The sequence below is a fragment of the Agelaius tricolor genome, unplaced genomic scaffold (assembly GCF_023055355.1).
Source record: "Agelaius tricolor isolate 1412-34295 unplaced genomic scaffold, bAgeTri1.0.p SCAF_1, whole genome shotgun sequence".
NCBI classification, from domain to species: Eukaryota; Metazoa; Chordata; class Aves; order Passeriformes; family Icteridae; genus Agelaius; species Agelaius tricolor.
In genome coordinates, this window is record NW_027269261.1 from 37,703,688 (window position 1) to 37,730,451 (window position 26,764).

The 26,764-nt window shown below is 36.2% G+C and overlaps 1 protein-coding gene across 1 annotated transcript in view; it reads right to left on the bottom strand.

Annotated features, from left to right (window-relative positions):
• PRKN (parkin RBR E3 ubiquitin protein ligase) overlaps positions 1 to 26,764 on the bottom strand; it is a 674,995-nt gene that overhangs the window by 347,591 nt on the left and 300,640 nt on the right. The window lies entirely within an intron of this gene.

Consider the following 26,764-nt stretch of genomic DNA (forward strand, 5'->3'; position numbering starts at 1 on the left):
GATAGTGTCACTCCCAGTTCCTACCTAGACAATGGGGACACAAATTGCAGCACCCACTAATACATGAGCAGAAGAGAACGTGTGGGTGAATGAGAATGAAAAAAATCAGTTTTTTAAAATACAAAATCCCCTTTCCCTCTCTACGGCTTTGCACGATTTCCTACAATACTGTACTAAATGCAGTCCAGAGAGACTCCTACTTTCTCAATGCCTACAGCCTTGCAGTATGGAGTTCTTTGTCTGCAAAATAGCTGTCATTTATTGGTATGGGTTTTTTGTTTTTTTTTTTTTTTTCTCAGTGGTCATGATAATTTAGCTATATTGTGTATTTCTACATAAGACAAATATAATACTATGCATTACCATGCCACTCTAAAGTGGACTCTAGTAACTGGGATATGAGAAGTATTAATGTACCTTCCTCCCAGTTTAGTCACTCCTGTTTGTCACAGAAGTGCTGATATATGCAACAGATTCACCAACATATTCATACCCCACAGTAAGTGAAGGGCACGATGTCTGATGCATGTCTTAGGGGCAGTTTAAGAGAACCATGTGGCAAGAACACAGTGTAAAGGCAACTCTATTCTTTAAAGAAATTGCTCAGAAGTCTTTTGAAATAAGTCACCAGTACGCATTTCTACACAGCTAAACTATCTTTGTGTCCTGTTTCATAAGGAAGGAAGTAGTCCCAGGCAAGAAAATATGCTTAAAGTCATTCTCAGACAAGACTTCAGACTTCCCAAGTTTTTGCTCTTGTTCAAGACACAGATATACACACAACTTTTAAAAATCAGTTTAACATGAAGCATTTCAGCTTTAAATGAGTCAATGGAAGTACACATTCATTCAGAATAGATGATAACCTTAACCAATCTGTAACTTCAATTTATTTTTAACCTTTAAAATGTATCCATTGATCTTTGCATTATTTGCCAATAGGTTTTGTAGCTTAAGTTTCTTTGCCCTTTAATTTGAATTTATTTTGTTTGAATTAAATGTTAAGAAGGATTTATTTCAGTGCAGAAGATATATATTTCTTTGCTTCAGTACATCTTCTGCATACAACTAAAAGAATATTGACAAATCACAATTCCAGAACAGGTAAGCTATAGGCAAGGAAATACAAAAAAGTTTTTGATAAAAGTACTTACCCAAGATAATCAAAACTTATTTAGATCACGAACAAAAAGAGTAATAAAGGTATTAAACTCTGAACCAATTGAAATAGATTTAGGTGTCATTTTGTCCCTAATGAGGATCTGTTTGGAGATTCTAATTGCTTTTGATAATACCTCATGATGGGTCTTGTCATGAAAGTTACTCAATGAAGAAGGTAAATAAAGTTATGCAATTCTTATTCCAAAGAAAGACAGACAGAGAAGGAAAAATAGTCAAGAGTCTTATGTTACAGTCCCAAAATACTTCTGCTATATCATTAGGAAAATTACTTCTCAATATTTCTATTTATCATCCCAAACACTGCTTTAAGAAAACCCCTCTAATTAAATTTATGATGTGCTTCAGTGTTGCTGAATTGAGAACATTATGGAACGTGAAAACACTGTTTAATGTAACAAAAGAAAATCTTGCCAGTTTCCAAAGCTACCCATTGAAAGACTCCCTGCTTGACTAAACTGCAATTAAAGAAATAGTAAATCTTAATATTAAATACAAACAGAACAGAGGGCTCATTAAAAATATAGGAAAAAAATCCCACAAGAATATGTGTCAAGTATTTTTTCAGAAGTAGTCCTGAAGATTAAAGAATAAAAGAGTTATTCAGAACAGATATGTTGTGAGTATTAGCAGTATACCCTTAGAAAATCAAACACTATCAACCCACACAAAGCACAGTTCTACACAATCAATACAATAGTCTGTCTCTGGAGATCTGAGGCCTAAAAGCTGTGCTGGGAGTTCAGAAGTACAGGGAAAGTTTGGAACCAAATATGCAGTATGCCCTGAGTGCCTGACGGTTCTGCAGTAGTGTGGACTTCATTTCCAGATTTATTTGAATATTTCTTTTTCTCTGCAGTAATACACATCCCATCTGTTTAAAAGCTTTTAAAAGTCATGAAACCAATTAAGTTTCCAGCTGCATATGAAAGTTTATGTTGCCTGGTTTTGCACATTGCATGAATACACAATCCACAAGTATTTATTTGTTCAATCTACCAGATTTTCCAGAGAATTAACACACTTTTTTTTATGCCAGGGCATATACCTATGAAGTTTTCACTACAGATAAGCCATCAGCACAAGTTGCTTTTTAATTGCTTCCAGCAATGAAATTACTGAAAGCAAAATATAAGACTGAGGAGTGTAGCCACTTTTCACTCTTCAGACTTGCATTTCACCAGGCATGTAAATGTAGCTATTCTTTTATTTAGTTATTCACCCGGTGTTTGGAAGCCTAAGGAGGGAAATTTGCCAGATTTTTTAATCCAAATCATTTCTGTTCCAATGTTAATCTCTGAACAGGCATAAGGACCTAGGAGCCAGCCAATTTAAGACTAACATTCTAAATTAGCCTCAAACTCTAAAATTCATACAAGCAGTAGTTACTTAACATTGATATCAAAATGTCTCTAAACTAATTCTATATGTGACAGTATTTTCATAATGTTGACTTTATATTAAAAAAAATCCCCAAACCTTACAGAATAACACAGAAGGAATGAGCAAAAATTCATGCAGTCTACACCAGTATCTGACTACTTCTAATACTTCAAATATTTTAAAATAGAAGAAATCACATTATTCCTCCTTTCTGCACATGTGGTTTTAGGTACAAAAAACTTTCTGACAATTGTAAGTATTGCTATTCAGCAATGAGTAAGGATGTCAAGGAATTACTGCAAAAGCAGAGACAAAATTTAGTGCTTTTCTTAGTTCTAAAAGTGAGCAGTTTTATGGTCACCTTCTACTGCAGTGAATACCTTTAGATCATTTTCTTGCCTAAAGGCATAGGTCCCATGAAATTGTGAACATTCTATTTAACACTATAAATGTCTTCCTTTTGGCAGTGTTTCTGATAGATTGTTATTCAGAGAAGGGAGCAAGCATCACTCTTACATACTCTGTCATATTCTTCACTCCCGTCATCGCTTTTGTGTCACACAACATCATAAAAAGTGCATGAGGGAAGAAAAGGTTCAAAGATACATGGTCAATGTTAGCTCCTTTTTATAAAACTCAAGAATAAAATGCTCAAATTTTTCAAAACACCCCCAAAACTTCTTTGATATTCTACTAAAAGTATTTCTCTGTAAACTCTGTCTTTTCAAACAAACCAGGGATTTACATACCCCTAACTGCTGATGATAACTGAACTGTCTTCTATATGGTCAAGTAACCAACAGAAGTAAGATCAAAGGCATACACAAACCATCAGGGGAAGGCAGTCTGAAAAAGGCCTAGAAGAAACTTTACCCTTTTGATATATATTCTCAAGTCCAGTTTACCCCACTGTGAGAAAAAACCCACTAGTCTTGACTAGGTATCACCAAGATAGGCTGCACCTTGGCTGGTGTACAACATATACACATAAAACTACATGTTCTTCCTCTTTCTTCTCATTCTGTGCTGTGTAGGTTGGCTAAGCTAAGGAAACTCAGGCAGATTTCTTATTCCCAGTTCTTAATAAGCTACGAAAGAACATGAGAACCTTATGGTACTTTTCCCCTCAATTGTCCACACAAGTTTATTTAGGATCGATAGGCAAAGCCATTTATGGATCTGTTTTATTGAAGGTGTGGTTGTCATTTTTTAAAATTATCAGTAAACTTGAATCTCCTTTCAACTATATCATCATAATTATCCCCATGAAAGAGAGAAAACTTCAATGCTATTGTGGCACACCCCTGTGATAATGATTCATTTGCTTTTGAAACTGAAAAAATGAGTAGATATTCAGTAGATCTAGGGACAGATTGAAGGAGACTCACTTCAGAACAGTTGTGGAATCAAATATTTCTTCTGGGATGTTCTGGGAAAGACTGAGCTTTACTCTGCCCAGAGATATTTTCAGGTTCCCACATCTCAGAATAATTACAGGCAGTAGTTATCCAAGCCATGAAAATACCTCTGTGACAATAAACAGATCTAAATCATCACTGCTCACACATGGAACAGGCACTGCTTTTAATGTTACATAAGTAAAAACCATCAGAACTACACTGGCTAACTACTTTGAGGAAGGTTGTAGAGCCAAAGAGCAATTCTTCAAGGCTTAAGTCCTAAATGACTTTGTGATAGACTCGTGAATGCATTACATACACAAGCCTGCTCCACTTTCTCCAGTGAGCAAGCAGTATTTTGACTGTCTCTGCTTACTGGAAGGTATCTTGCTCAAAATAATGGCAGTTCCCCCATGCACCTCACCAAATACTACCAAGAACCTCAAATCAGGTACTGAGCCGGGTAAGCGTCACCTAGTACCATTTAATTGGTGACTGCTGCTCTGCATGGCTTGGCTTTGCTAAGCAAACACTGAGACCTAAACAGTTGCTAAGATCAAAGGGAGAAAGTTATTACCCAAATATCAAATATTTGCAACAGAGTTTGGTTTATGGTAAAAAACTACATAAATAAAACAAAAGCATTCCTATAGCTACCTGCATTTTAATCAAGGAAATTCTTCTGGCTCCTCTATGGTTGGAATTCATCTGGAACTGTTATAATACTTGTAGATAAGAAGTTAACCTTAGGCTCTGCTCTTGTCATCAGTGCTATTTCCTTTCAAGGTACTCTCCTTTCAAGAATATTTTTCTCCTACTTGAGATTCCAATTAAAATCAAACCTTTTCTCTTGGATATCCTGTGATTCTTAATCAAGATGCTTGATCATGACATCATTAATGTAAACATTATTCCCAAGGGCAGATGACTTCCCTGAACTGAAAAATGCAGCTTCCCCTGGGCACAGATAAGTGGATCCCCTCCTAGGCAAACAAGGGATAAATACAGCTCTCATGCCTCAGTGGTTAAGGACAAATAAACAGTTAACTCATTGTAAAGGGAAAAGATTTATGCATAGTATTAAATCAGTATTTAAACTGAATCAGGTAGATCCTTAAGTCTGTTTCAATGGTAAAAGAAATACAGGAATTGATCACTACAAGCAGTATAATAATGCATGTGATTAGTTGTTAATGTTCTATTAAGATTTAGCAGAAAAGTATTCAAGGTTATTAAATGACAGTGGATTTGAAGTTCCTTAGCAAAGATTTTAGGAATAGTTCAATGCAATTATTAAATATGTTGATCACTTTAATCATTTATATACAAAAAATAATACAAATCTCTAAAAAACATAATCATTACACTCAGACAGCAGTTCCTCACCATAAAAAAAATTCCCACAAACTTAAAGTAATTTTTTCTGTTAGAAAGAGAAGACCCTGTGAAAAACTCAGTAACTGATCTCAGACCTAAACATTCAGAATGGAATCAGAAAAATCAGCAAGAATAAAAAGAGAAGCATGCCACCAATAACAGCATACTTTATATACATTTCTACAGAAATTTTCCCAACCCTTTCGCTTTCAAATTCACGGAATCCCTGTTTTTGAACATGCCATAGATGGCAATTCATAGTCAAAAGTGTGGACTTCAAAAGAAATGCCGTTGTGAGATGTAAGGAGAAAAACTGATATTCCAAGAGAGATCTAATGTTATATAATAAACCTTGCCAAAAAACTGCCAGTAACTAAATGACCTCAAAGATAAGTTGAAGGATCTTCTGATGCAAAGAAAGGCAGTAAAGTGCTAATATATTAAATTTAAATGTCTGTAAGTACTATGTACTTATTTAATCTGGCAAGAAACAAAGCAGCATAAAAATATAGAAGAATTATGAGCATTTCTCCAATATCTGATTTCTGACTGAACCCCTTTGCCCTTCTCAAAATGCCTCTGGCTAAGAAGATCTATTATTCATAATAAAAGCTCTTTAGGATGAGTATCTTTTGTCAACTCTTTGCTCGGGCTTGGTCTTGGTGAAAACATCAAGTTTGACCTGTGTGAAGAATAGAGAATGGAGGGAGTGAACTTTTAAAATTATTATTACATTTTTGAGATGAGTATCATTCAGGAGCAGAAGTGCTATCCTCCTGCATTTTTAAAGACTTTCTCTTCTTTTCAATTATAACACTTGCAATCTAAAGGTGTCCAAGTGACTAAAAGACACATATTTTAGAGAAGGAAGTGTCAGTATCTTTTACAGTATCTCCTTTTAATTCTTGGTTGACTTGAATTGCGCTCATATAAGAAAAACATTAAAAATACACAGTTCTACTTCTTTGTTTCAGAACTTAACATATTCACCATGCCTTTTATTCAGATGAATATATCAAAACCAATTTGTTGCATAATAATTATTTGAGCAGAAAGCCTTTGAAATGGAAAGTACTTGAGTGTAGCAGGATTATGGAACAGGAAGTACGCATACTACTCATGAATCTTTACAAGACCTAGCATGTCAGTTCTGACCAAGCCACTTCAAACCAAGGTTTGGAAACATAAAAATGCATCTAAAACTCATCATAAATAATTTTCATGAGATGTTTTTAGCGTTAGAAAATAGTAACAAGCTATTGTCATCCTACCCAAATCCCACTTTTATCTGCATCTTAAAATAATAAAATAGAGCAAAAATCAAGCTAAAACCAAATCTATTTATGTATTTATTACCCTTGCCAAGGAAAAAGATTTCCATCTTTCATTTTCCACAATTCATTGGAAGAGCAGGAGTATTGTTCAATTTTTTTTAACAGGACAGTTATAGTACCATTCAGTTTTACTCAGACATTTGATGTGATAGAACCAAGATTATTGATGATTGAAAAAAAGCTTGCCTTTCTATTTTCCACACTAAAACCCTGTCAAGTTAATGATTTGTTTTAAAATCTAAAGAGAGGAGAAAGATATATTTAAGATTAAAATAACTGGCATGATAGGTTATTAACTGTACAAGTTTTAAATGACATCTGATCTCTCTGAATAGAACATGGAACTCTAGTTTTCTAGGTATTTCCTGTGTAAGGAAAGCAATAAGAAATGTAGCACGTATCATGTAATTTTCTTTTCTTGTCTACTAGAAACAACACAGTGGGAAAATAGAACACAAGTGCCTTGGGAATCCCTTAGCTGCTGCTGCCCACACAATACTACTTCAACCACGCAGGAAAATACTCTGTGGGAAAATGACTTTTCACATTTTTATCAGCAACAATTCTTATTTGCTTTGCTCATCCAAAGGCAACCTCACAACAAACATGCTTTGTTTCTCTGCAAGTGGAGACGCCAGGTCAAACAATTCTGTCCCTAATTCTCCTGTCTTTCCTTCAAGTAGCACTATTTCCATGACACAAATGCAGAACAACCCAGTTCTTCTATCACTCATTTGCTCAAGGTATAGACAAAGAAGTGAAGGCTGTAGGGGATTGTATCCTTATAATTGATCTTTGCCTGGAATGTTACCTTGTAGTGGAATCAAATGTGCTATAAGACAGCTAATCCCCAAAAATACCTAACAAATAGGTCAGTGGTACTGCAGTGCTTGAGGCATGTAAAAATATAATAAGACAGTTTATGTAAATAACTTTTCAATCAGAACAGCCATGTTTTCATATAAAATAATATGAAAGCTTTACACATTCCTTTCTCTGAAAGAATGCAAACTCTTCCCCTTCCCTTCTCCTAACTTTTTTCATCCACACATCTATCCAATGCAATCTCTGATCAGCACTAACTTTTGGGTGAACCAAGACTGCCGGTGTCAGGATGATGAAATTGCTTAGCCCAGAGTCCACAGCCCAACCCAAATGGGGTTGAATGCGTTCACCAGCATGTATGAAACAGATTGTTTTGGAAAAATTCCTTTGAATTACTTGAGCCACAGAAAAAGTCTCAGTTTCAGAGTAGCTTCTTACGACATGTTATAACCATCATAGCCTGAACACTAGTGCTGATTCCTAGGACTAAAACTTTCCCATCAGCCTCTTTTAAAGTAGAATCCAACAGTCTAAATTTGTTATCAAGTGTTTCCTGTAGAGAATAAACCCTTTACTTTGAATTTTTAAGTGAACAAAAACCATGAAAAGGGCTCAAGGAGGAAGAAACTAAGAATACTACATGACAGCGGATCCTCAGGCTGTGCTTCTTATGGCACAAAAAGTTGCTTTCAATTACAGGTTTGATTGATTTGTTTATCTTCCAACCATGTTAGCAAGCACTTAGGGTAAAGACAGTGATCAAAGCTTCAAAATAACTACAGAAAAAAAATCTAAAAAGTACAAGAAACAGGACTCCTATACTTGAGCTATAAATATTGCACAGACGACATTTGACTGTAAGGTCTCACAAAGAAGCTTCAGAAGCCCAGAGGTAATAAATCATAATGCCTCAGTAACCCCCATAATTTCTTTAATTGACTATTACTTTTTCTTGGATATTCTACATGACAGGAATAATTCCATAGTCTAGTCTGTTAATACCAATGGTTTTTCTGCAACATATACAGTAGATTCCCAAACTATTTGTTATATCACATCCATCTGATCATGTCACCACTGGAAAATTTAAATTTTATCCATGCCTTGATATCAAAGGAACTGGATTGGTTTGAAGCTTCAAAAAAAGGTATTTTGAACCCAATAGGCATTTAAAAAATGACTGTTATTCTTGGGTTTAGGCTTCCAGCCTTTAACTAATATCACCTCTGTCCTGGAGCCTCAAATCCATCCATTAAACATATAGATGATCTACAAGTCTCTAACACAGCTGAAAGACAGTACTAAGACACCTTTCATTTAGCACTATGGCTGCCTCAGGGGGAGCATCAGTATTTATGTGATGACACTGGGTAGACAGAATTAGGCTGTAATACTACAGGAGTGGCTCTTTACTTCATCTCTGTGTCTTCAGCTTTGAAAAATTGGACAGTTTGTTCTGTCATCTTCCCAAAGCCTGCTATAGATCAGGACATGAATGAGAATGAACCAGTCCAGACTGCCCAGTTACAATGGAAACAGTAAGGGGAGGAGAGGGAGGAAATGGCAGAAATATTATTCTCTCCCTCTATACATGGTATATTTGCCTTCTCAGAATATAAAAAAATGTTTGGCACCTCCTGCATATTCTTTGAATAGACAGTGGGGGATTTTTTAGTTCTATGTGCCACCCAGAATTTTGTGGCTTTTCTTCTGATGCATGTTCTTCATCATGACATTACATTATTAGCACAACTACAGTTATGCTGTCCTTAAGTCTTAACTGAGTTCTACTAAATTTTTTCGGTTAATATTCTCCTAATATTCTCCTTTCTACAAAAATGCTAAGGAGCAGGTCTTGTTTCCTACCAACAGAGGTAATGTCTAACCCACATAGAACAAGACACATTAAATGATAATATTTGAGAAAATTCTGCAAAGCTTGTACAATAGTTATTTTTTCAGGTTTGTTCAATTGACAGAGTTGATGGGGTTACAATTAATTTCAGTAAATTTAGAATTTTTTCCTTTCCCCTGGTTTCCTAGTTTAAATATTTTCTTCTGCATGGACTGAGAAGACAGATGGAATATTTGTGTGGTAGCAAACAAACTGAGATGTAAAACAAAAAGTAACCAAAATACTCTGTACAATAGCCAAAATATATGATATACAGAAAAAGGAGCAATTATGCCAAATATAATCACATGAATACACTTATGCTAATAGTTGACTCATATTGCCATCTTTCAAGAAGGGGAGGGGACTATGCATATGTTTAGCTAATATTACTCATTTCAGCTGAGTAAAACCTGTCTATAACCCTACACAAGGAACAACTAATTCTTCCACTTCTGTGGAAAGAGAAAAAGAGGTTTCATTGGCAAGATAAGTGCTTTAGTCAGTATTTTAAATAGCAAAATTTGAACTATAATATCTAGCATAAACACCTCACAAACTTAAATACAAATACATGTCCAGTGTTTAACATGACTCACACATTAAAAAGTCCAAATGTACACAGTGTTGCCCTGGAGATGAATAAATCCCTAACTAATAAAATGGCACTATAGTCTAAACTCTTGAAAAGCTTTCCCCAGAGGTTGTTACAGGCTACTAGAAGGTCTTGAAAGTTACAGAGGGCTGCTGGAAATGTAGTGGGTAGAAGGGACAAACAAACAAAAAGCTCACAAAAATATTCCACCAAAATCCACTCTTCTCTTTGGCTAATCTTGCACTGCAAAATCTCTAAAATCTCTGCAGCAAACTGACAGTTTTCTGGCATTTAGTTTTATGCTGTCATCACCCTTTTTCAAATATATTCCCTATATGCAATATATACAGATAAGCTAGATGCAATATATATGCAAGATGAGCTAGAAAACATAAGTCACAGTGGGAAATTAATTAACTCCTGTATAATCTTGTTGGGAAAAAAATAAATCTATGTTTGCATACTGTTACCTATAGTTTCCAGCGTAAGAAATCTGAAAAATGCAGTAAATAAGTTAAACCAGCATTTAACACAAAAGCCATATTTCATGTACATACCAGTAGAGAAGAAGCCAACATTTCTCAGATGACAGCACAGTGTCATATTTAAAAAGGTATTTTGCACTATTAAGGCCAGAAAGATGTGGACATTCTTCCTCTAAGATAATTTAATGCATAGATATATTATCTAGTGTAGATGGCTGTTTGCATAACTTTAGTATAATGCTGATGAAGTCCTGATAGACTTTTTACTAATGTGACCTAATTTGCTTATTCTAACAAACCATTATCTATTTACATTGTCTTCACTGTAAAAAACAAGCGCAAAAAAAAAAAAAAACAAAAAACCTGTTTTTTTTCTAAATTAAAAAATCCAGAAGATAATAAAGCTCTATCTACACTAGCAAACAGCTTGCTGTTAAAGACTAGCCAAGGGCATTTCAGAGTGATGGAACAGAGTCATGCATACAGTCTCAGGTTAGCAAGGACCCTGACACATTTTAGATGGTGCCAACCAGCACCGGGCCCAGGCGGAGCTAAGGAGCAGGCACACCCAGGCAGGTCTGGGGCCTCCATCCCTGTTTTAGGGACTGAGCAAACTTACTAATTAGAGATAAGCTATGGCCTTCAGGCTTGAGGAATTTTCCCAGCAATATTTGACCTTGGAGACCTCTGAGGAGCACTAAATGGGGCATGGTTTTGCATATCTCTCTACTTCTGGAAACACATTATCTTCCTAACTGCTGCTAATTCCCAGTCCTATTTCCTCTAGTCTTCTGACCAGCCAGGCAACTGATGGCAGGAGCCTTTTACCCTTCTCCATTGCAAAACAGTTTCTGCTTCACAATGCTTTTAAATAGATTTCTACCCACAGAAATAGCATGTAAATTCATACTTAGTCAAAAGAATTTACTTAAATAGAAATTCTTGCCCTCACTCCAAAAGAACAGTGATTTAGTTTGAAAATGTGACTAAAAATCAGTTTACACAATAGTAGAATGTTTAAAAGAGCATAAACAGCTATTGAATGATTCCCCCAAACAACATACATTAAGTTCTGCATTTGACATTTCAAAAACTATTTTTATTGTAAGATCTGTCTTACAAACTACAATGGTCCAAGTTTAAAGTTGAAAATTACCTCAAAAATCCATTTAAGAAAAACAAAAGAAAAGAATTCCCACAACTTTTAAATGTGTTTATTACTAAACATTTTAACTTCAATTTTATGTAAGGAAAAGGGATAATTTGAGCTATACTAAAATCATTGTCTTGTAATGGTATACTAGAAAAATAAAAAAGGACCCATTACCAAAGACATTAAACAAAAACAATTGTCTACATGCATTGTCTTAGTCACAGAATTTCAAACACACCATGTTGAGTCCCCAGGGCTGTGAATATGTGGGTTTCAAGCTGACCCTGACTTACAGGTGTGTGGTGGCAGAGGCAGACACAGAAATACTGATCTATTTTGCTCCACTTCGAAGGTACAGCTTGCAGAGGTAGCTGAGCCAACAGCACAAATTTGGTCTCACAATGTTGTGCTCATGCAAACATAACAAGTCTATTATAACATTTATGACACATCTCTTTTCAGACTCCAAAATTCTCCCAGAGATGGCATAAGCAATTAATCAGCCAGCATCCACCAAACACTGCCCTCTGCTCACCCCTGCCTTCACAGTTTCCTTACTGCTGTTCTTTCTGTACAGACATTATCTCATTTAATACCAGCAAGCTCACAACTTGGAAACAAACTTTCCATCATGCAGCCTACATATTCATGAATATGTAGTAGAGAGGTAGGAAGACCTTGGACAAGTACATCACATAAAATAATCCCTTTGGGGCAATTAGTAGTCAAAATGAGAATTACAATTGTCTGTAAAACACATACTTCATTCTAATGTTCAGGCCTGCAAATTATTCAAAAATTTGTCCTTTAAATTTCAGAGAGAAGTTAAAGCAGAATATCAGGTGTGGTTTTGCCTTGTCTGCTTCACCTGTTTACAGTTTTAACTACTCATTTCACCACTATCATGCTATGATCCAGTCTGAGGAAATAAACCTCACCACTTAAACAGACCCTACCATAGAAAAGATGATCCAGCCCATACAATGATTAGCAGTCTGCCCAGTCACTTTTGTTCCAATCCATAATAGGATCTGCCTCAGCAACACCTTGGAAAACACACATATTTATACAGAAAGTGGAAAACCTGAATTTAGCTCTTTCCTGAGCACACAGAGCTCTTTACTCGGCTCCAAGCAGGGTGGGTGTGCACATGCATTCCTACAGCCAAAAATACCTAGCATTTGGTGTGTCAGGCTGAATAAAATATTGAGCACATGCTCAATATTTTATCCAGCCTGACACACCAAATGCTTAATTAGTGCTGAACTCAGAGACTGGAACACAGGGCAGTACAGCGCAGGCACAATGCATTCAAGATTACCACCTGCAAAAGAAGCAAAGCCCTAAAGAAGATCCCCCATGTGCTGCTCCCATTGGTGATTCTGGTGTATTTCAGACAAAAAGCACTGCTCTCAGTCACAAGCCAGTAGTGATGGTGGTAACTCAAGTGATTTTGCAGTAACTTAACAATTAAAGCACCTTTTGCTCCATGGACCATATGAAACAAGCAGCAAACTTGTATCAAAAGACCACCCTCAATAAAAATTAATTCCAAAGAAGCAGACACTCCCTCCAAACTAAATTGGTTCAGATCCCTGCATGGACTGTTATCCAGAACAAGATGTGGGCTGTGGCTTTATCTTGTTGAGAGCTGGGAGACCAGCAACACTGAGTGGAATTTTTCCAATGGGTGTTTCCCTTGCTCTTGAACATAATTAGAGAGAAAAGAAATCCATGGACAGTAGGATACCACAGATGTAACATACCAATGTTTTCATGAAACTGAAAGAGTTCTAGCTGTGTAGTTGTCATCCATCTATAAACCTGAACCAGGCTGTAACTGAGATTCCCTACAGGCACCCTAAAACATCATGGGCCAAAACTGGGCAGGCAGCAAGTCAATCCTAATGCTACGAAAAACAATCTAACCTTCTCTAGATGCATAAAAAATAAGCAAAAAAATAATACAGAACAATAAATGTTGTTGCTACAGTATGCCATCTCCTAGGTAACCCACACTGTTCATTCTGATCTTCTCCAAGTCACAGGAGCTTTCTCAAAACCAAGTTGAGAAACAGGCCTTCAAGATAGCTCTGCTCATGGCAGGAAGTTGGAACTAGACAATCTTTAAGATCCCTTCCAACCCAAACCATTCTATAAGTCATTCAAGGTATGTTCTAAGATGCTAGCTAAAATATTCAAAATTAACTCAGTATCTGATGTATATGACATTTTTATAATCTCTAAAAAAAATTAACAGAGAAGATAGTGTTACTTTAAATACAGCTGTAAATATTATGTTAATGTATGTCGTTTATTTGATTTTAAGAGTTTTCAACCTTGCAATTTTTATCACTTTAACTGTGGATGCTTTTTTAGGATGGTTGGTTAGGGTTTTTTTTGTGGGGTGAGGGGAGAAGATAATATGGATGAAATGTTTTCCATCATAGCTCTTCTCTTGTTCACATACTTTGCAGTATATTTATTACTATATATTTTCCAGGAGTACTTATGACTTTTACAGTTACTTAGAAAACAAAATACTTTAAATCAAAGTTTAAATAAACTGTACAAATTTATTAGGTCAGGTTTCTTTGAGCTAAAAAAAAAAAGGTTAAAAGATTCTCACAGAACACAAATGCTCCAGCAAAATCTGTAAATTACAAGAATTAAGTTATCACAACAAATCCTTATTGACAAGTTAGTGATCCTGCAAGCAATGCACTACTGCCTACCAGTATTTAAGAATAAGCTTCCAGAAATCAATTTGTTTGTGGATGCCACCTCTAACACACATAAAAGTCATAGCACCTTTAATAGGTATCTCCACGGCAAATTTCATTACTTTTCCCCATTTAAAAACTCAAATTAACATGGGGCTAATATTTTTGTTTGTAAAGAATGAGATATACACAATTATACAGCTCCTCCTAATAGCACTGTAACAGCGGTGTTTGGTGAAAAGTTACTTAGTAATTAGTCCATAAGCCCTAGAAATATCCATTTCTTCTGTGCAGCAGATGACTATAGAACCCTCTGATGGAACTTGAAGAATTCTGTGCCATTTCTGATGTTGCAATGGTGGGGTAGCAGGAGAGTGAAGCAGGTTTATGCATCAAATGGAAGGAAAATACTTTTCACTAGAACATTCATTCCCTCATTTCCTGGCAGTAGTTTAACCATCTGTAGCTTCTAAGAACAATTAATAAACACATTTAGTTTGCCCACATACATTTAAGTGCCATAGTGGAAAAACTCATACATTTCATTTTGGAATGCCCCAAACATTTACCAAAGTCCCAAAGAGCTGCCATGATGTACAGTACAAACAAACAGGAGATGTAAGTACCATGAAACACAGTATTGCACAACTATTTGAAAGCGAACTGTTACAATCCTTACTGTCAAAAACTGTGGATAACACATTCTTAAAAAGTTCAACATGTTTCTAACCATTCATTGTGCTAAAGCAAGGGAAATATGTTGTCATCTTATTGCAAAAGTTCCATACCTTCTTGGTGATTTCTCACCAGCTAACCCACTCTTCTGTAGCACTTTTCTTCTTGGACACAGTTGTGGCCTGTTAAGGGCAGGCCTGCTCCTAATCTTTGGTAATTAGTACAGCTGCAACTCCTCAGGTGTGAGACTACCTTCTGCATTATTTTCTTACATTCTAGCCCTCACAGAAATACTTCACTTCTGAGCATATTCTCAGAAAAGAGGCCAAAATACTACATATTTCTAATGACAATTGCAAGACCTTCACTGAAGGATTTTTATGTATTTATCCAATCAATTATTTACACATTCAAATTGATGTCTCAAATGGGGCAGATGCTTAAAACAGAGCATTGTTAACCTCAGCAGAGTATTTCCATATTTAAAGCTGGGTATACATTCTAAGTATCTTTCTGAGTTAGGCCATTAAGGCAGAAGAAAGAATCCAGAAAACATTTGTTATTACAATGTAAGCATTCCATACTCAAAATAACATCAATTTGCCTTATACTTGACTTCTCTGAGCTAGAAATACATATTGTAAACTGAATACAACCCCGCAGGCCTTGCCCCAGGTAGCTGTACTGTGAGAATTCAGGCCTTTCTGACAGCAGCTATTTGATAATTACCCATCACATTAGCATGAACCATGAGAGACAGAGCCCATAATGTGTTGCAGCAGTTCCAATATGAATTACCTTGCAGCCCCTAGTGAGAGAAGCTCACAAGTAATGTCATTGACTGCATTATCTCCCACCACCACATCCTATAAACAGTGCATGCCTATTCTAAATTCAGTTCTGATTTGTAAAAAATCAGCTAATTTCATAAGGTGCATGCACAGACGCAGACGACACAAATTCAAGTTTACAAACTGGTCATAAATTAGTTACAGGCACAATTTCTTAGGAACAGCTAGACCAAAAATACAGTAGACAATTGTTAATCAAAATCTAATGCCTTCACATTTTAGAATCCCAGACCAGAACATTAAGCATGAAAACTATAGGTGGGAAACAGATTTAATGCCAAGGTAAATTTTACGGCAGCTTTTAGATCTAACAGAATGTCTCATATAGTGTGTCAGCCGGCAAATTGACACAGTTATTAAACAATCAGTAACAGTACTTGCCACATCTGAATGAAGAAATTGTGTTCTTGCATTGTAAATGCTGCCTGACATTTGAGGAGAGACTCTTCTGTAACCATACTGTACCCTAAGAAAATCACCTCCATCTGATTAGATTGCTGATAGATGATTGCAGGAACATGTTGCATGCTTGAATGGAAAGCCAAGGTTTCAATCATCAGCAATGAATTTGCTACAGCTGCAGACAGTAACATACTGCTTAAATGTCATGCAGTGAGCAACAAAAGACTCAAAGTGTTACTGAAATCCATTGAATTACAAAAAACTGTCCCTGAACACGTTAGACACATTGACAGAGTACTTGCAAAAATATGTATTAAACAAGCTTCCTTTTAAAGAAAATGTGGGTCTGATTTGTGAAACAAGTGACAGAGCAAATATGATGTTAGGGTTTGGATCTGACTCTACTGGGTCATCTTGACTTCCTTTCTTTGGCTTTCATATAATTCTGTTTTGTCCATAGTTTTCAATTGCTGCTTCCCAATTTGTTCAGGTCCCCAAATACCCCACGTTTCCAAAGACTTTAATAGAAAAAAACATGAATGGTATAATGGCCTTCAAATAATGCATGGAAACAACTTGGTCAACCTTTAACAAAAATAGAATAACTGTAACACTGCTCTCACTATAGGCTCAAGACCATATAATGGCAACAATACATGCCAGTGACAGTCTCTCACACCTCCTTCCCATGGCAGCAGAATACAAAACACTGAATTCAGATTCCACCTGCCTATTGTGTAGCTTAGCTAGGTGTAGCTAAGACTTGGGATGGATGGATGAATGTAAATTGAAAAAAAATTACGTGGATTATACGAAATATATTGGTCATATTTATCCTTTCTCTCTCAATCTGATGATAACACTTTCCATAAGAGAACTGTTGGTTACACACATTTGACCACATGAAATCACAGAGCAGTCCATTCAGCCCAAGATCTTGTCTTTAGCAGGAAGTTAACAGTAGATGTCTAGAATGCGTGGGAAAAACAATAAAAAATTGAAAACAGTATTTGCCAAAAACCTGTTCCTAATCTCCAGCAACTTGTTGTTCAGAGACTTCACAAACCAGGAGGAGTCTGTTCACCTTTAATAGTTCTCAATGGATATTTCTTCCATTAGTTTGTCGCTTTTTGAACACATTGCAACTTCCACACTGTATCATGGTAGTGTGAGCTGAAGTTTAATTATGTAATGGGCAAAGAGGAATCTCCCTGAGGTTGATTTGAAGATTACAATAACAGGAAAAGGATACTGCAACAGGCTGAAATAGGATATTATAATCATACAATATTAAGTTTTTATGACAGCCAACACAGCATCAGTGCAGAATAAGTTCCTTGCTGCAGTGCATTATCAGCATGTTTTTTAGACATTTCTGGAAGTAAAATACCTTTAAAACATTAAAGGTGAATTTATGTTCCATTTTGTTTTTCAAATACAAACTCTACCTTTCAGCAGAGTCAAAGGGATTATTACAAGAATGATCCAGGATTTGGTCAAATGAACACAAGCTGTGTTCTGCTCACTGTCTCCAACACCAGACCCTTGATACTGACAGTCTCACGGAGGATAAAGAAACTATAATTTATAAAATTATCTTTCAGTGAAACCAGGGGCATCAAACAAATTGAAGAAAAGCTGTTGGCTTGTTAGTACACAGTTATCAGTCTTTCCAATGGTTTTGGATTCCTACTACAGGACAAATTTTCCTACTACAGGACAAATTTTCAACTCACCTGAAACTGCCTCTTCTCAAATGATGAAGCCTCTACACTATCTGAAGAATTTTTCAAGAGCACTATCATTGATGAAAATGCCAAGTTCTGTTCAAAACAACTGCTTATTTTTAAAAGGCAGTTGTGAAGGGCAATGAGAACCCAGCAGCTGAGCACAATCACATAAATTGCTCATATAAGACGGAATAAAACACTGAAAGCATTCTTAATGCTCATGTTTTCAGGCTAAGGTTTTCTGGAATGGAGCTACAGGTGCAAAAACAAAACAAGCAACAGAGATAGTGGTGGTGTTCTTCTCTATTTGACAGTGTTAACAACTGAAGAATGACATCCAAAAGAGCAAAGGATTTGTTTGGACAAAAGCATTATAATTTTCAACATTATTTGTTCCATCTTTTACAAAATTATGGCATTTCCACACATGCAAATAAAAATGGTGGTATCAATACAGGAAAGATGAACTAAATTTCCTGAGACCATTCAGTACAGAGCAAAAATAACTGAGTTCCTTTGGGTTTGCCAGAATGTGTATGAAGATTTCAGCTCAGAAAAACTATTAGCAATTTTTAATTATTGGTGAGATGTGAAAACTGACCAGCAGGTCCAAAGAGCTGGCTTGTCTCAGTTTTAAGACTTTTATGGTGGAAAAAAATAAGAAAAAATATAATTAATAAATATCATCAACTGATCTAAATCATACCTGTTATGAGTGCTAATGATGGGTTTTGATACAGACACAAACTGTGGCCGGCAAAAAAAACAGTCAATATACTGTAGAAATAATTGTGTTTACACTGATGAGGAGTGAATAAGTATTCACTTTTTTTTTTTAAAAAAGTGGACAAATCTTAATTATAAAAGCTTTAACTTATATTTCAAGATAAATTATTTAGCTTTCTGTCCCTGTATAGAATTAATTCTATTTTATAATTCAGTTTTTCACCTATCATTGATTTTCCTGAACTGAGAAGTAGAATAACAGAATTTCTTTATAAAGGAAAAATTGATCTACTCCAGAATGAGGTTACTTTGAGAATAACTGTAAAAAAAATCTAGTTATGATTTCCTAAAGAAGAATCTGAGAAGAAATGTAGAGTTGATATAATTGAAGCAAGAATGGAAAGAACCTCAAAACATATTAAAAAACAATGTTTTGTTTAAAATATTTAAATACTGCAGTATTACCATATTTAAATACCATGGTAAATCACCTGCTGTGTGTCTTTCTTCACAATCAAGCATTTGAAGTAAATATTTTTAATCTCTTTGCTATTAAGTATATCAATTTAAAGACCTAACCAAAATCAGCAAAATACAAGCACAGCACTTTCACAGGTTATTCCAAAGTCCCAAGGTGGTGTTTTCAGTAGTATTCATCTCTTTTTGACTCCTCAGAAAATGCACTGATGGCTAAAAAAACCCACCCACATTCGGAGAGGGTTTAAAATACAGAGCTTTACAGGAACACAACCACATCATGTCACCATTCAGAGCAACTTTATATGAGGTAATCTAGGCAATTATCAGCATGGAAACCTGACACCAGCCCTACATACAACACATAGCTAATATGGTGCTTGATTAATAAAAGAGGGATCTGTAATTAATGCCAATCAATGTGGATTATGGTAACCCGACTCTGTCAAACTAACCTGACACTTATATGAGATTAGAAACTTAGCAGAACATCATAATAGTGATATGGGAATTTACCCACATTTATATGTAGCATTTGATACAGCACTGACATTTTGATTAAGAAACTAGAACACTATGAGACCAATGTTAGAGACATTTAACTGATATGTTTCAAAATGTAATTTCCCACAGTGAATCATCCAATGTCTGTTTTTCAAGGTGACTTGAAGCGATCATCTCCTAGCCCTATGCTATTCAAAACATTTTTTAATGATTTGGATGAAGGCATAAAGTAATTACCCATAAATATTACAGATGGCCCAAAATCTGAGGGAGTGGGAGCAATGAAACCTAAAAGTCACGGACAAAACCACATAAACAGCTCATCTGAGATCAAAAACATGATATAGCATTTTAAAACAGCCAAAATTCAAGTCACACCCTAAGAAGTAAGGGACATGCAGTCCAGTGAGGCAGCAACTTGAAAAGACTGAGATTTTTGGTAGATGATCAGCCAAACTGGAAACCTCAGGAAAACATCATAGTTAAATTAGTCTAATTAAACAGCTGGACATCAACACACATAGAGAGTGTATCATTCTTGTGGTTTGCACCAGTGGTATCACTACTACTGTGCCATGGTTTTATTGCATTTAGTGAAAGAATAGGTTTATGAAGAGAAACAGCTTTAAAAATAAATTTAAAAAAACCTCTGAAATGGTTTGCTTGCTCTCCTTGCATCACAACATATAAAAGAAAAATTACAACAATGGGTCTGCTCTGCTTGTTACTCAACTTGCATTTACATTTTAATCCTTTTACTTGCCACAGTACTGGGCATAAAAAAATAAAACAGTTCTTAAATAGTAAAAGCAATGGTCAGAGAATTTGGTAAATATGAAAGATCCTCAAATTTGTCTTGTATGGTATTTGAATCTCCTCTTAAGAGAGTATCTCTCATTTGTGGAAAACAATGAGGACTCAAGGACTAATTTTGTCTTCACTGGTGTTTCTCCAGCCACCCTACCCAAATCACAGAAGGCAAAGGTAAGGATTGGGAGAATGAAGAACTACCCACTGAGGGATATCAGATCTGAGATCATCCAAGGAACCTGAAGTTGCACAAGTCCATGGGACCTGATGAGATGCATCCATGGGTCCTCAGGTGAATGAAGATTCTAAGACATTATTCATCTTATTTGAGAAGTCATGGTAGCCCAGTGAAGCTCTCACTGACTGGACAAGGGCAAATACAACCCCCATTTTTAAAAAGAAAAAAATGAACTGCAGGCCAGTCAGTCACACCCCTGCTCCCAGCAGGGTTAGGGAGTGGATCTTGCTGGAAACTATACTAAGGCACATGGAAAATAAGGTGATTGATGAAAGTCAACATGCCTTCACCAAGGGAAAATTGTGCCTGACAAATTTGGTGGCCTTCTGTGAAGAGGCCACAGTGGTGGTGGGTTAGGGAGGAGTAACTGATGTCAGCTACGTGGACCTATGCAGAACATTTGATGCTTTCACACACAACATCCATGTCTCTTTACTAGAGAGGCATGGATCTGATGGATGGACCACTCAGTGGATAAGGAATTGGCTGCATGGTTGCACTCAAAGAATTGTGTTTGATGTCTCAATGCCCAAGTGGAGACCAGTGCTGAGTGGCTTTCCTCACAGATTGGCACTGGGACTGGCACTATTTAACATCCTTTCTGGCAACATGGACAGTGGGATTGAGCACACCTTTAGCAAGCTTGCTGGTGACACCAAATTGTGTGACACTGTTGATAGGCTGGAGGAAAGGGATGTCATCCAGAGGGGACACGTCAGGCTTGACAAAGGGGGCCCATGCGCACCTCATTAACAAGGCCAGGTGCAAGATCCTACACTTTGCAATGCCAAGTACAAGCACAGGTTGGAAGAATGGATTGAGAACAGCCCTGGTGAGAGAACTTGGCAGATGAGAAGATAACCCAGCAGTATGTGCTCACAATCCAAAAAGCCAGCCTTATCCTGGGCAGCATCCAAAGTAGCATGGCCAATAGGTCAAAAAAGAAGATTCTCCCCCTCTACTCTGCCTTCATGATACCCCACTCAGAGCACTGCACAGGACCCCAGAACAGGAAGGTCATGGATTGTTGGAGCAGATCCAGCGCAGAGACAGTAAAATGATCAGTACCTGGAGCACCTCTCCTATGAAGACAAGCTGAGAAACTGGGAATTGTTCAGCCTGAAGAAGAGAAGGCTCTGGGGTGTCATTAGAGCAGCCTTCCAGCTCAAGAAGGAGGCCTACAAGAAGGCTGAAAAGGGACTTTACACAAGGGAATGTAGTGACAGAATACATAAACTGAGAGAGTGTAGGTTTAGATTAGAAATTAGGAACAAATTCTTCACTGTGAGGGTGGTGAGGAACTGGCAGAGGTTGCCCCAAGAATCTGTGGATACTCCATCCCTGGAAGTGTTCAAGGCTAGCTTGGATGAGGCTTTGAGCAACCTGGTCCAGTGGAAGGTGTCCCTGCCCACAGTGAGGGGGCTGGAACAAGATGAGCAGTGCCTTCCAACCACTGCCATACTAGAATTTTATGAAGACTGGACAAAGAAGGTGTCACAATGGCTGAGGGAACTGAGATTGTTTAGCCTGAAGAAAGGGCTCGGGGTAACTGCATTCTCTCTACAGTTTCCTGAAAGGATGTTGAAGCCAGGTGAAGGTCAGCCCCTTCTCCCAGGCAACTGGTGACAGGACAAGGGAACATAGCCCCAAGCTGTGCCAGAGGCAGCTCAAGTTGGACATTGGGAAGAATTCCTTCACAGAAGGGGTTGTTAAGCATTGGAGCAGATTGTTGTGGCTCTTAGTGCTGTGGCCTAGTTGACAAGGCAGTGATTGGTCAAAGGTAAGACTGAATGATCTTGGAAGTCTTTTCCAACTTAAATCATTCTGTGATAAGAATCCTTGCATCAATTTAATATTTCTGAAGACTATCTGGTATTTTAATTAGCACTCCTACTCCATCATACTAATTGTGATTTTTTTTTAATAGCATATATTATCTGGACCACTCTCTTCTGCATAAAGCAAACTAACATGGACGGCACTGAAATAAATTAAAAATGCAAAGTCAAGAGGCTTCTTTGTATTAAGAAACATTCCAGAATTTTAAAAATTACTCATATTAATATTATGACATTGAAATATTATAATGGCTCCAGAGATGGACAGACATAGTACCTTCAACAATAATCATTGTATACAGAGAACAACAAATAAATGTATCAGATCTTTCCTATAATGATATGATAGTCCTTTACTATATTCATATTTTGATAACATCATTAAATTTACTACTTTGCTTGTGATACTTTAACTGCTACAGGATTTATTTCTGTTCTCAACTGAAACTGAGGTCTGAGCTAATCAAAGAAAAATGAGATGAAAAATGAAACATATTTCATCTGAACAGTGGTGTTTGAAAAGAATAGCTTTAGACACTTGAAAGAAAAAAAATCATTTGGTAAGCTGTGTATTTAAAGCATACAAGCTGAACACTGTTCCCTTGATTTATTAGTCCAAACTATTTCAGATGAGCTCAGGTTCCCTGTGGAACACATGAAAGGAACACATAATATTGCTGTTATGAAAGGAACACATAATATTGCTGCTCTCAGTGCCAAACCTAATGACAATAAACAAGCAGGGAAGGAAAAGTATGAGAAATGTTTAAAAATTTCAATATAGTAAATATTAAATTGCAAGATTCAAAAATCACACAATAAGAATGATAATAAAAAACTCTACATAATTATAATAATACAATAATAAAATATAATTATAATATATATAATTATAATATATACTTATAATAATATAAGAAGAAAATCTGCATAATTAAACCAAACATACTTCCTATAGCAATCTCTTTGCTCTCAAACATACCCTACAACAGTGAGACTATTGTATAGTTGAATTGAACTATTTAAAATTACATATAAAGGCCAATACTAAACATTAAAAAAAAAGTGTCCAAACTTGGAATATAAATCTTTGCCTTGGGCAAAGGAGATTACTATAGAGTTTGATAAGAAGGGTGTACTGATATTTAAGAAAATCCAGTACTTAGAGATGCTTCCAAAAGTTCATAGAAGTCCTGGTGCTTGTTTTAGAAATGGTTTGTTGAATCCTAGCATGTTTCAGTAACTGGAGCAGAGATAAAAATGCTATTCAGTTGTGATGATAGCTGATGCAGTCTTCATCAGAAACAAAGAATTCAAGGTAACAGTAGTGATATATATCAAACAGGAAGAGAAGTACATTTCTATTTCTATTACAGAGATTTTCATTTTTCCTATTCCCAATAGCTTAAGCCATATCTGACCTATAATCCTCTTTAACCCTTCCATTATTTCTGAGATTTTCAAATCTACAGCAACTCTTTTTTGCACATCAAATGAGAATCCCAAGAACACATGCAGAACGTTAATACTTTTTCCACAGGTTTCTAAAGTTCAAAAAGGTTTGCCTTACATTTTTTCTTGGGGACATGGCAATGTCTTTCAGAAACTGATGCATATTCACTGGAATGAGGAACTAATGTGGCGCTGATTCCTATGAAATCACCACTTCAGTGGTTTATGGTGGTATTAAGCTCTGTCTCACCATGAAAAGACACATTATTTCTGTGGTTCTTGATGACTTTTAAAAAGCACGAGCCTACATGAGGAAGCAAATATAATAGCATTTTTACATACACGAGTAGAAAAAGTCCTTAATCAAAAATTCACTTCAATGGATGATAAACAGAAAATATTTTGTCTGAGAGACAACTGTAAAAGTCTAACAAGAACACTCCTTCAGTAATATTTCATTTGAATAAAGAAAGGCTAAATAAAAAGCTTAGTATTACATGTATTCTGGTCACTTGTGAAGATGAGCATGAATCCTCAAAAATTATATCACATACACTTGGGACCTGTTTTAGTGATGGTCTTGGCAGTGCTAGGTTAACAGTTGGACTTGATTATCTTAAAGAATTTTTCCAACCTAAATCATTCTGTTCTAGGCAGTAACAAAAACACTCTTATAAGAAGAGCATCTCTAAGTTCATAGAACCACACCTGTTACCAAGCACACCTGTATAGGTATATACAATGTTTCTGGCTGAAAGTGTTTTGAGACAGACACCAAAAGTACAAGGTTCTCTTTCATTTAATGAATGGTCCTAATTCGTGAAACTGTTTGAAAGATTGATTTCAATCCACATTTAAAACAGCTAAAGTTGACTCTTCCATTTTTGAATTAATATAGTTAAAGTTCGTTATAAAAGTGGCTTTTCTACAATTGCAGCAACATAAGTGTTCACAGGAGTTTCATCTTTTTGAAGCTGTAGAAGTTCAGACTGATTCTGATAGACTGTAATGATAGTGAAAAACACCACAGTGACCTCTGCTTGGGAGCACATATCAAATCACAGTGCACTTAACATTAAGATAATCATTATATCTTCTACAAATCATTAGAAATTTTATTCAACTGAAATGAAATTTGATTCTCATTATTTGCTCATATAGTCAATTATTTTATTTACATTTTTGCAACCAAAAGAATTAAAGTCTGTTGTTTCGTCAAGAGACTAATTTCTAACCAAAATACATATGAACTCGTATTTTGGGGGAAAACACATTACCTTGTGTTTTTTTATGTTGCAAATTGGTGCTTACAAAAATTGAAAATTGACAAAAAATCAAATTTTAACTGAAACGTCTTGGGAGAGAAATAATGGAGTAATTTTTTTCCCCTCAAACAGTATTTGCAGTTTGTTGATAACTTAGAACCAACAGACTTAAAGCTTCTTCATTGCATATCATGGTAAAGAAGCACATACACTGTGGAGCTATTTAAGAGACATAACTCCACAAATGTAAAAATAAGTAGTTAATGATAAAACGTAACAGGCAGGAAAAGCCTAGAGTTTTTAACCCATGATTTAGTTAAGGTTATTTTCATTCTGTTCCAAACAGTTAGTCTGTTTTACCAGAGCAGAAAAGAACAGCAAATCCTTGGAAATACTTTGGGATCTCTATTATTTCCCACTTGGAACAAGACACAAACCAAAAATCTTAGTGATTTAAGCCTTTGAAATGGAAGGTTTCCCAGAAAGTAAACATGTGTTTTCACAGTGATTGAGGCCAAAGAAAAACAAACCATCCCAAAACACGAGAAAGATGTCTTTCAGCAACTAGAGGATCTCAACAAACCATCAATTCAAATATCTGATTCAGGGTTACCTACCTACTGGAGAGTTAGGTAAAATAAGAAGTTAAATGCACTCAAGTGCTTAGTTTTTCTTGACTAGATTGATATTGCTGGAAATTCTGGTTGAAAAATCATAAAAATTAGGAGTGTTCATGCACCTCTGTCTGCTTCAGTTCTGACTGAACTGTTGGATTGAGTGGTTTGTAGGTGATAAATGGAAAATGTGTCAGTTTGGAAATAAAAGAACAGCACATTTCTCCACTAACAGCCTCATGCCTGTAGTCCAGGTTGTCTCAAGCTGCATGTCTGTCTAATATAGGGTGTCTTCCGAAATTTGTTCAGTGATGCCTTACTGAAAGATGACACTGATCCTTGGCTCTGCTAAGTATGCAACTTGCCAGAGGAATTGACAGCAACTGGAGTCATGGGGCTTAGTTGACTGGGTATTGGTTGTTTGCCACAGCATTTGATTTTAGTATTATGCTCAGTGGTTTTTTTTTTTTCTTCTCTCTCCACAAAGATGGCATTTTGTTTCATTTTCTGCTTTTAAAAAATAAGAACTGATTCAATGAGGGAATGGGCTGTAGTTCAGGAGGCAGGGTTGCCAAAAGTGTCATTATTTCACTACCTTTTTCACAAATACACTGGATAACAAAAGCTGTAAGTTGGCAGCTGCAAGTCAGTCAGGTATATTCTGCCAATAGGTGACAAAACTGGGATCGTACTGCCAGGAGAAGAGCATTTGAATGTCTAACACCTGCCACTTCCAAGGTCGTGGTCTTTGGGGTCCCTTCCAGCCCAGGACACTCTGTGATTCCTGGGGGGCTCAAACACTGCTACAACAAGGTGCACACCAAGAAGCAGAAG